This window comes from Canis lupus, chromosome 5 (genome assembly GCF_003254725.2).
Source record: "Canis lupus dingo isolate Sandy chromosome 5, ASM325472v2, whole genome shotgun sequence".
NCBI lineage: Eukaryota > Metazoa > Chordata > Mammalia > Carnivora > Canidae > Canis > Canis lupus.
The window spans coordinates 21,687,275-21,696,377 of NC_064247.1; positions in this window are offsets into that span (position 1 = coordinate 21,687,275).

The following is a 9,103-nucleotide window of genomic DNA, read 5'->3' on the forward strand; positions in this document are numbered from 1 at the left end:
TTGGGGAGATGCTTTCTGATCCACTATTTTCCTTGTTCTGGTGTGAGGATATTTGTGCTGGTTGTCCCACTCCCCACCCCCTCCAGCAACCCTCACTAGAATGCAAGTTCTATGAGGCCAGGAACTTTCTTTTCCTTGTTTACTACTATATCATCAGTGCTAAATCCAGCCTGGATAACAGTAGAATGACAGTCAACAAATATTTGCTGAATGAATAGATAGATGAATGATTGGTTGTTTGAAACTTAATCTCTTGTAGAGAAGTGGTGTTACCTAGTGATAAGAACTGTTCTCACCACAAGAAAACAATGTGTAACTCTATGTGATGATAGATGTTCATGAGACTTAATGTAGTGATCATTTTTGCAGTATATACTTACACAAATCATTGCCTTGTACACCTGAAATTGATATGTCAATTATGTCTCAAGTAAAAAAAAAAAAAATAGAAGAAAATAAAAAGAGCTGTGGAATCTAAGTGCCCAGGTGGGATCCTTGGCTCTTCTTAGGAGCTGTGTGTTTTAGCCAAGTTTCTTAACCTCATTCTGCCTGTTTTCTCATCTGTAAAGCAAGGCTAATACTTCAAAGCATTGTTCTGAGGATTAAATGAAATAATATGTGCATAGTATTTAGAACAGTTCCTGGCATATAGTGAATGTCCAGAAATCTTGGCTATCACTGGCTTTGCAACTGGGAGGTATGTGTGCAGCTCCTTGAGTAGTTTGATCTCTGTCCCCTCCCCTCACTTTTATTTTACTTATTTTTTTTCATGGTGTGACTGTATTTATTTGTGGAACATATTAACTAGGGGAGATTCGTTTTTTTAAAAAATATACTCATACCAATCAATTTATATTTATTGTGTACCTGTCACATTTCTAACCCTGTGTGTGTTTTTGTTTTCTGTATTTGCTCTCACAGGTAATGGCAGAGATGTTGGGCTCAAGTCAAAAGCTTTCATATCAATTAAAATTTTTCATATTAGGGATCCCTGGGTGGCGCAGCGGTTTGGCGCCTGCCTTTGGCCCAGGGCGCGATCCTGGAGACCCGGGATCGAATCCCACGTCGGGCTCCCGGTGCATGGAGCCTGCTTCTCCCTCTGCCTGTGTCTCTGCCTCTCTCTCTCTCTCTGTGAGACTATCATAAATAAATAAAAATTAAAAAAATTTTCATATTAAAAATAATATCAACAGTAATGGCCACTATTTAGAGACTCTTACTATGTGTTGGGTATTGTATCTTTTGGCAGCTAAGTGATTGCCCAGACCAGGCAATGACGTGTAGGTGTTCTCTGTCCATGTCTGTCTGACTTTGTCTCTGGGTTCACTGAGCACACACTTAGCTTACTTGGTTCACTAGTCCCTCTCTGGGGGTACTGTGGCTACACGAACCTCACACAGTTACTGCTTGATTGAATTAACAGCTCTGTCTTTGGAGGCAGATTCCACCCCCCCCTTGGGCATTAAGATGTTTAAAATTTCGAGTTGTCTTTCTCTCTTTCTTGTCTTTTTCCTCTTTCTCTTCTTTCTCCATTTACATTTCTATCTCCTCTTCAACTTTTCCATATCTTCATTCATTCATTCATGCATTCATTCAAGTTGCTCTCCCCCCAAACTACAGTTCCCTGCTCCACAGCTCCCTCCATGACCCACAGTTGCCCAGGAGCATGGCACACATGCAGATAGACTTGTTGTGGCATGTTGCAGCCTTTTCCTTTTTGTAGTAAATTAAACCTTTGATTTACAAGGAAACAGACTTTAGGTCTATTGTAGTTCCGATTTCCATAGTGTTTGGGCACAAATCACGAACTACACCTGGTGAAAATCCTGAGTCACCAGAGGGCTTGGTGTTGCAGGAAGAGGAACTGGAGATTTTTTGGTTGCCTTTTAGAAGGAAAGATGATTGATAACCATCAGTGGGCAAACTCCCTTCCCTTTACTCTTTTGAACCTTTAGTTTAAGGAAAACAGGGGTCAATAGCATCCCTGATTTCTGTTATTTGATGGGATCACTGGTCACTTGGGAGCTTTTCAACAATACACAGAAAAACTGAGATTGAATGGTCTGAGTCATGGACATACCAAGTGGGTGCCAGGTCACAGGGCCCCCTGATCACGATTCCTTAGTGTGGAGACAAAAGGAGAGGAATTATTTCTGGGTGCACAGCATTCATGGTGCCAAGTTCCTTTCTGTGTGTGGGAAATGATGGTTACGTGCTTCCCTAGACAAAGGATCTTCCACGCTACGCTTGAGCTGGAGATTTTTGTTTCTCTTCTTAATCAGGGCTTTCTAGGGGCATTCCAATGAATAAGAGTTTGAAAGAGGATAGCTAGGAAAAGAGATCTTGAGAAAAAAAGGGACTAGTTTTTAAAAAATTTTAATGATGTATGTGATTCGTATTAACAGATTAAGAAAAGCAGTGTGACTATCTCAGTAGATGCAGGAACATGACATCCTATCGTCATGTACGTTCTCACTATACTGGAACAGAAGAGAACTTCCATTATCTGGTAAACTGCATCTTTAATAAAGTCTATGACTTTATTAAAGAGTACACTTAATGGCAAAAGAGATCTGAGAGTTGACAAGGCTGCTTTCTCTCACCACACTCAAGTGGGAGATGCTTGGGTTTTTGCCCAGGAGGGTGAGGGGAGAAGGTGACCCATAAGAGATACTCTTAGAGTGCCTTGAGCTACAGATGGTCAAGGACATCACCAATCAGAGTCAACAGCCACCCCAGGCAGGACCCTTTGCACATGTGTAAAGTATAGCCAATTAAAATCCTCCCTGGAAGGAGGTCAGTCATGTGGATCTGTGTCTGGGCAGGGGAGTGAGGGTAGGGGGTTCCTGAGCCTTAGGAAAGACTAGTTTCTGATCGTTTAAGTTAGTTTTTCCTAAATCCCAAAGTAATGTCACCCTGAATTTCTGAAAAAAAATTTTTAATAAAAAAACAGCCAATAGAGTCATGGACCACTCCCAGACTTACAAAGACAAGTTTTCTGAGGGTGGGGCCCAAGGATATTTCTCTGTAATAATTATAATTATTACATAATTTGGATGGAAACTACTCTTTAGAGATTCCTGTAGGAATTTAATTTAAAAAACTAAATTTAATTAATTAAATTTAATTTAAAAAATTGAGTTTTTCACATCAGTGATAATCGTGTAGACATAGTGGCTGTGTTTTCCTCATATGGAATCCCTAATGTCTAGCATAATTCCCAGTATAGAGTTGGTGCTCAAAAAGTATTTGTAGAAGTGTAATGGAAGCTATTTATCGAAGGGGGCCATCAAATGTGCAGACTGTGGGGGAAGGTACTGTTGACATGGAGGTGAAACTATCAAATTAAACCTATTACTCAATTTGTGGTGCCAAGTAATGGTAAAGCATGAAAAAAAAAAAGTCCCTTTTCCTCGAAAGGACCACATGTGGGTAGAATAGTCTGGAGACTTTCTCTTTTGCAAAGAATGTTTTTTAAGGCTCCAGAGTAACAAGCAAATCCAAGCTAATAACCACTAAGTTTTCTTGACTGCCCTCCAGGATTATCTATGTCAGTCTTGAGCCATAGATAATAACTAAAGCCATCTGGTCCTTGGTTTTCTCATCAGCAAAATGGGGGCACAGACACTTGCCAGCTGCTTATGTCAAAGAGACATTGTCAGTATGACTAGGGGCCATCTGTTTAGTTCCAGGGGTCATTCAGGAGAGCCATAAGAAGCATTGGGCATCCTCCAATTTGTCATGAATCCCAGGCTGCTATATACAATAAAGCCCTAGCTTCTGAATACTGGCACCCATCCAGGCTACTTTGCCTTAGGTCTATGCAGTCTCTATTTGATCAGAATGAATGTGATTTCCTTTTTAATTGCACCTAGTCATAACATCTAATTATTTAAGGCATCATAAAGGTGGAAATACCAACCATTAATGCTACTCCCAGATAAGAACCTGCCATGCACCTGTCAGCCGTATTTGCAGGTGATGGCTGGGAGCCAGGGATGACAAGATGCAGTCTGAATCCCACCACTTCTTTGGCAGAGGTAGCTGAAACTGCCCTTATCTTAGAAAAGAAAACTGTTGAAGCTTGGAGGGTCCCTAGTGTGCCTGAATGTTGAGAACAAAGACATGAAAGGGAATTCAGTTATGTAGTGTCTTGATCAGAATGAAACAATGAAAATTAGTGATGTAGAGGATTTTACACTAGGCTATTGCATTTCACCTTTGCATTAACAACAATTATTATCTTTTTTTTTTTTTTTTAAAGATTTAATTCTTTTATTCATGAGAGACACAGAGAGAGGCAGAGACAGAGGCAGGGGGAGAAGCAGGCTCCCTGCAGGGAGCCTGCTGCCAGAGTCAGAGTCGATTCCAGCACCCTGGGGGCATGGCCTGAGCCGAAGGCAGATGCTTAAGCGCTGAGCCACCCAGGCGTCCCAATTATTATCCTTATTATTACTATCACTGTTACCTTGATTTGGAAAAGGAGGGCACTAAAGCTCGGAGAGTTGAAACTACTTACCCAAGGCCACTCTGCTAGCAGGGCAGTTAGATTCCACACCAGGCTTTCTGACTTTAAATTAAATCATCTCTTCACTATGCTCTGCTGTTTTGCCCAGAGGCAAATTCTATGGAAGAACAAAATGATACTTGTTTGCGGGAGAAATGAGAAATGGCCTTAGCTGACTTGGTGTGTAAAGGAAGCATGGGGGATTGCCTGGAGGCAGAAATGAAGTTGGATACTATACCCCATGGAGTGTCCATATCACTTGAGGGCTCATTATTGTTCTAGCCAGACTTAGGCAATATATCTTCCACGTATTTAAAATTTTGATATCATAGTACTTCTCTGGAATAAATGGTGGTTCTTAATGGAATGGAATTCCCATGAGCTCTGTAGACTATCTCCCAAAGGAAATGTATATATACACATAGGACCCTCACTTTAAAATCACCGGGTCTCCCTCTCCACTTCCACTCCACCCCTAAAGTCAGGAAATCTTTCTCTAGATATGATTTTATTAATTGATCTGATTTTTCTGGGCCACAGACAATCTTCATGGTCTAGGGGTTGCTCAACCTGTAGGCCATCAATTTTTCTATGTTCTAGTCTGAATATCTGTATTGGTGATAAATCATTCCTTTGAAGGTCATATGGATTTTTCTGTCTACCTAACACTAAGTATCTGGCTATGCCACGCTGACAATTTCTTTGTTTTGTTCATTGCTATATCCCTGAAGCCTAGAACAGTTCTTAGTATAATTATATGATGTAATCTGTATGTTTTATTTTTTGTGTTGACTATGTTTTTAAAAATTGTTGTGTGCAAAAATGTTTACAGATTAACCACATATATGTGATAGAAAAAAAATTTTTTTTGAGAGAGTGCACACCAGGAGATGAGAGGTAGAAGGAGAAAGAGAGAGAATCTTAAGCAGGTTCCATGCTCAGCATGGAGCCTGAAGGAGACTCCATGTGGGGCTCTATCTCATGACCCTGAGATCATGACCTGAGCCGAAATCAAGTCAGCCATTTAACTGACTGAGCAACTCAGGTGCCCCAGAAAAACTTGTTCTTAAAGAGATTTTATTTACAATTGTTCCATTATGTACATCACTGTGGATATTTGGTATACAAACTTTGCTAAGTTAAGAAAGTTCCCTTCTAGTCTTAATTCTGTAAGAGTTACTATTATTTATTAAAATTACATTAGATGCTAGACTTTATCAAGTGTTTAGACATTGAATGGGATAATTTCATAATTTTTCTCCTAGAGTTTATTAATGTTGTGAATTACATAGATAAAATTTTTAAGAATAAATCATTCTTGTATTCCTGAGATAAATCGTACTTTATCATGATGTGCTGTTATTACTATTACTGTATCACCATTGTGGATTATTTCTTAATATACCATTGAATTCAGCAAACCAAAATTTTATTTAGGATTTTTGAATCTCTGTTTACAAATTAAATGGGCCTGCAATCTTTTCTTGTTTCAAAATCAAGAATCACATCAGCCTTTTATTTTCAAACTACTTGTGACTTTTTCAAGTAAAAAGTTTATTTGAAAAACTTATCTAGTTTCAAAATCAAGAATCACATCAATCTTTTATTTTCAAACTACTTGTGACTTTTCTGTTTTGATTCTATCTGAGAGACAACATACTGTTAGGTTTTGTTTTTGTTTTTGTTTTGTTTTGTTTTAGAATTTAAATTCAATCCAGGAATCTGTATCTTTTAATTGGTGAATTTAATGTTTTTTATATTTATTACAATTACCGTGTTATTAGAACTTATCCTGTTATCCCATTTCTATTTTCCATTCACCATATTTTTTTATACCTCCTTCCTGTTTTCCATAGAAAGATCCAGTTTTCTTCAGCTGGTTTAAAAATGTGACATTCTATATCTGTTTTTATAGTAAGAACAGAAGTGGCAGTTGCCCCTTACTTCTGATTCATACTTAGGTTTATATTTTTCCCTGTTGATTTCTTAAATTTGTCAATACCTATATTTTCCCTTTTGTAAAACAAAAACAATAACACATTTTAATTTCTCTTTGATCTCCTCTAGGTCCTCATATTACATGCCTCTGCAAATTAAACAAAATATAAGGTGAATAATGTCCCTTGGACTTGAACAATCAGGCTGATATTTTCTAGATATTTTGTTCTAAGTGATTTGGGTTGCATGTTCTCTTTCTTTCAGCTTAAAAAAATATTCCTATCATAAACTGTACCTATGTACCCGATCATCTTTTGCTCCCATATTCCTTGAAATTCTCCCAGTTGCCTTCTTTTTTTGAGCATTTCCTCAAAGAGCAATTTCAATGGAGGGCCTTGTATGTCTGAGGATATTTTTGCTATGCTACAATATTTAAATGATAGTGTGGCTGGACTTAAAATGATAGGTTCAATGTTCTTTTCTTTGATACTTTAAAAATATTTCTTCATTGTTAGTTTGCATCTGGTTTTGCTGTTGAGAAGAATACTATTAATATGTTTTTTGTTCCTCAGCTGTTAATATACTCTTTTTCTCCCTCGGTTTTTAGATTGTCCTCTATGTATGAATTGTTTTTAAACCTCATTATAATGTGTCCAGGGATTAGTTTTTCCTTACCCCTACAGTTTGACTGTCCATCACTCTTTCAATCTTAGATCTTTCATAATTTCCTTTTAAACTTTAGGAATTTATCTTCATCATATTCAGGACAAGGACAAGATAAGAATAAACACTGTCCCCATTGCTGTTTTTCATGGTACTTGCTAATATTATAAGGAAAGGAATAAGAGATGGAAGGGTTGGAAGGGGAGGGAGAAAACCACTATTGTTAACAAAAGAGATGATCATCTACCTAGAAAGACCATCATAATTAATAGACAAGCTGGTCAGACCAGCACAAGAGTTTAGCAAGGTTGTTAGAAGTAAGATAAACTCACCAGTATTATTAGGGTGTTTCAATAACATTAATAGTCAACTCAAAAATACAGTAAAAAGTAAGATGCCATTCACAATGTCAACAGGAGCTATGAAGCAAGTAAGAATAAACTTATCTAAGAATATATCATATCTCCAAGGAGAAATTTTTAAAACCCTAATGACATAAAACATGGAATATGATCTCAATAGATGGAGAGCTATATCATGCTTATCTGGATCAAATTAATCTTACAATGATACCAGTTCTCCTTAAAGCAATGTGTAAATTCAATAAAAAAAAAAAAAACAATAAAAATTCCAGTTGAATTTTTTGGAGGCCCTTGATAAATTTATTCTAACATTTTAATATGTACTATAATAAATAATAGTGAAAACTTTCAAGTATTGGTAACAGACAATGAGACCAATGAAATAAATAGAATTTAAAGATAGGCCCATGTATATAAATTAGGCATTTCTATTTAGAAAAGAAGTTAACAGATACCAGATTAGGAGAGGAAATTAATATGGCGTAAAACTAACATCTAGAACTTTACATGTAAAATCTACAAAGAACTCCTTATCAACCAGAAAATGACAGCAACTCCACTGGAGAAATTGGCAAAGAAATGAACAGTCATTTTTGAGAGGAGGAAATCCAGAGGTTAATAAGCATATGAAGAGGATATATTACTATGTATTAGTATTAGTAATGTAAAACAAAACCACAATGAGCTATCACGACATCCATTAGGTTGGCAAAAATTGAGAAGCTGGATTATTCCAAGTTTGGTGGTGAAATGGAAATCTGCGAAGCTGGTGAGGTATTGCATACACATGGACACTTCCTCCCCTTTTGAACATGCCATGCACTTTGGCTTTGGATTTTTAGTCACAGAAAATGTCTTCCCAGAAAATATTAGATACTTTGACCAAGTCTTGGTTCCCAAATACCTGCTTATATATGGTCATTGATATCCAAGTCTTTGCTGGAAGCACTGAGCTGAGCTGGAATCTGCTTCCCGAGCTTCAATGCTGTCAGAGGTAGCAGGGCTTAGAGATAGGCATGATGGTGGGCTTACCTACCGACATTTTTTGTTTTTACCTGCTGTTGTATAAGATTTGATTTGTCAGCTCACCTCTAGCTTGTCTTCTTCCTTCCTTCTTGGAGAGGGGACTATTATCCCAGGTCTTCCATTGATCTGTTCTAGCTTTTAAACATGGCTGTCATTTGGCTTTCATTGACTTCAACTTAACGAGTATCTGTCAGTGTGATTATTTAAAATTCTGACTCTAGTAAGATGGGCTTGGGTCTGACAACCAGCCTATCACCTAATAGCCCTGTGACACTGAGCCAATTAAACTTCCTCAGCATCTGTTTCTCTGAGACATATGGATAGAAGTTTCCTCACCGAGTTGTGGTAACTTGATCAGATAATGTAGTTTTAAGACTTAACCTAGAGCTTGGTGCCTAGGAAGTAGTTGTTATTATGAGTGCTTCATGGAAATCATTATGCTAGGCTGTGAGAAGAGGCCAAGATAAATAAGAAAAAGTTCTTAATTTCATAGAACTTGGAGAAATAGGACAAAACTCAGAGCAGTGTGAGGTAGGACCAGTGAGGTCACATAGCCTCCTAAGAACCCTGTGAGACAGTCAGAGGACTGCTTCTTCATTTTATAAAC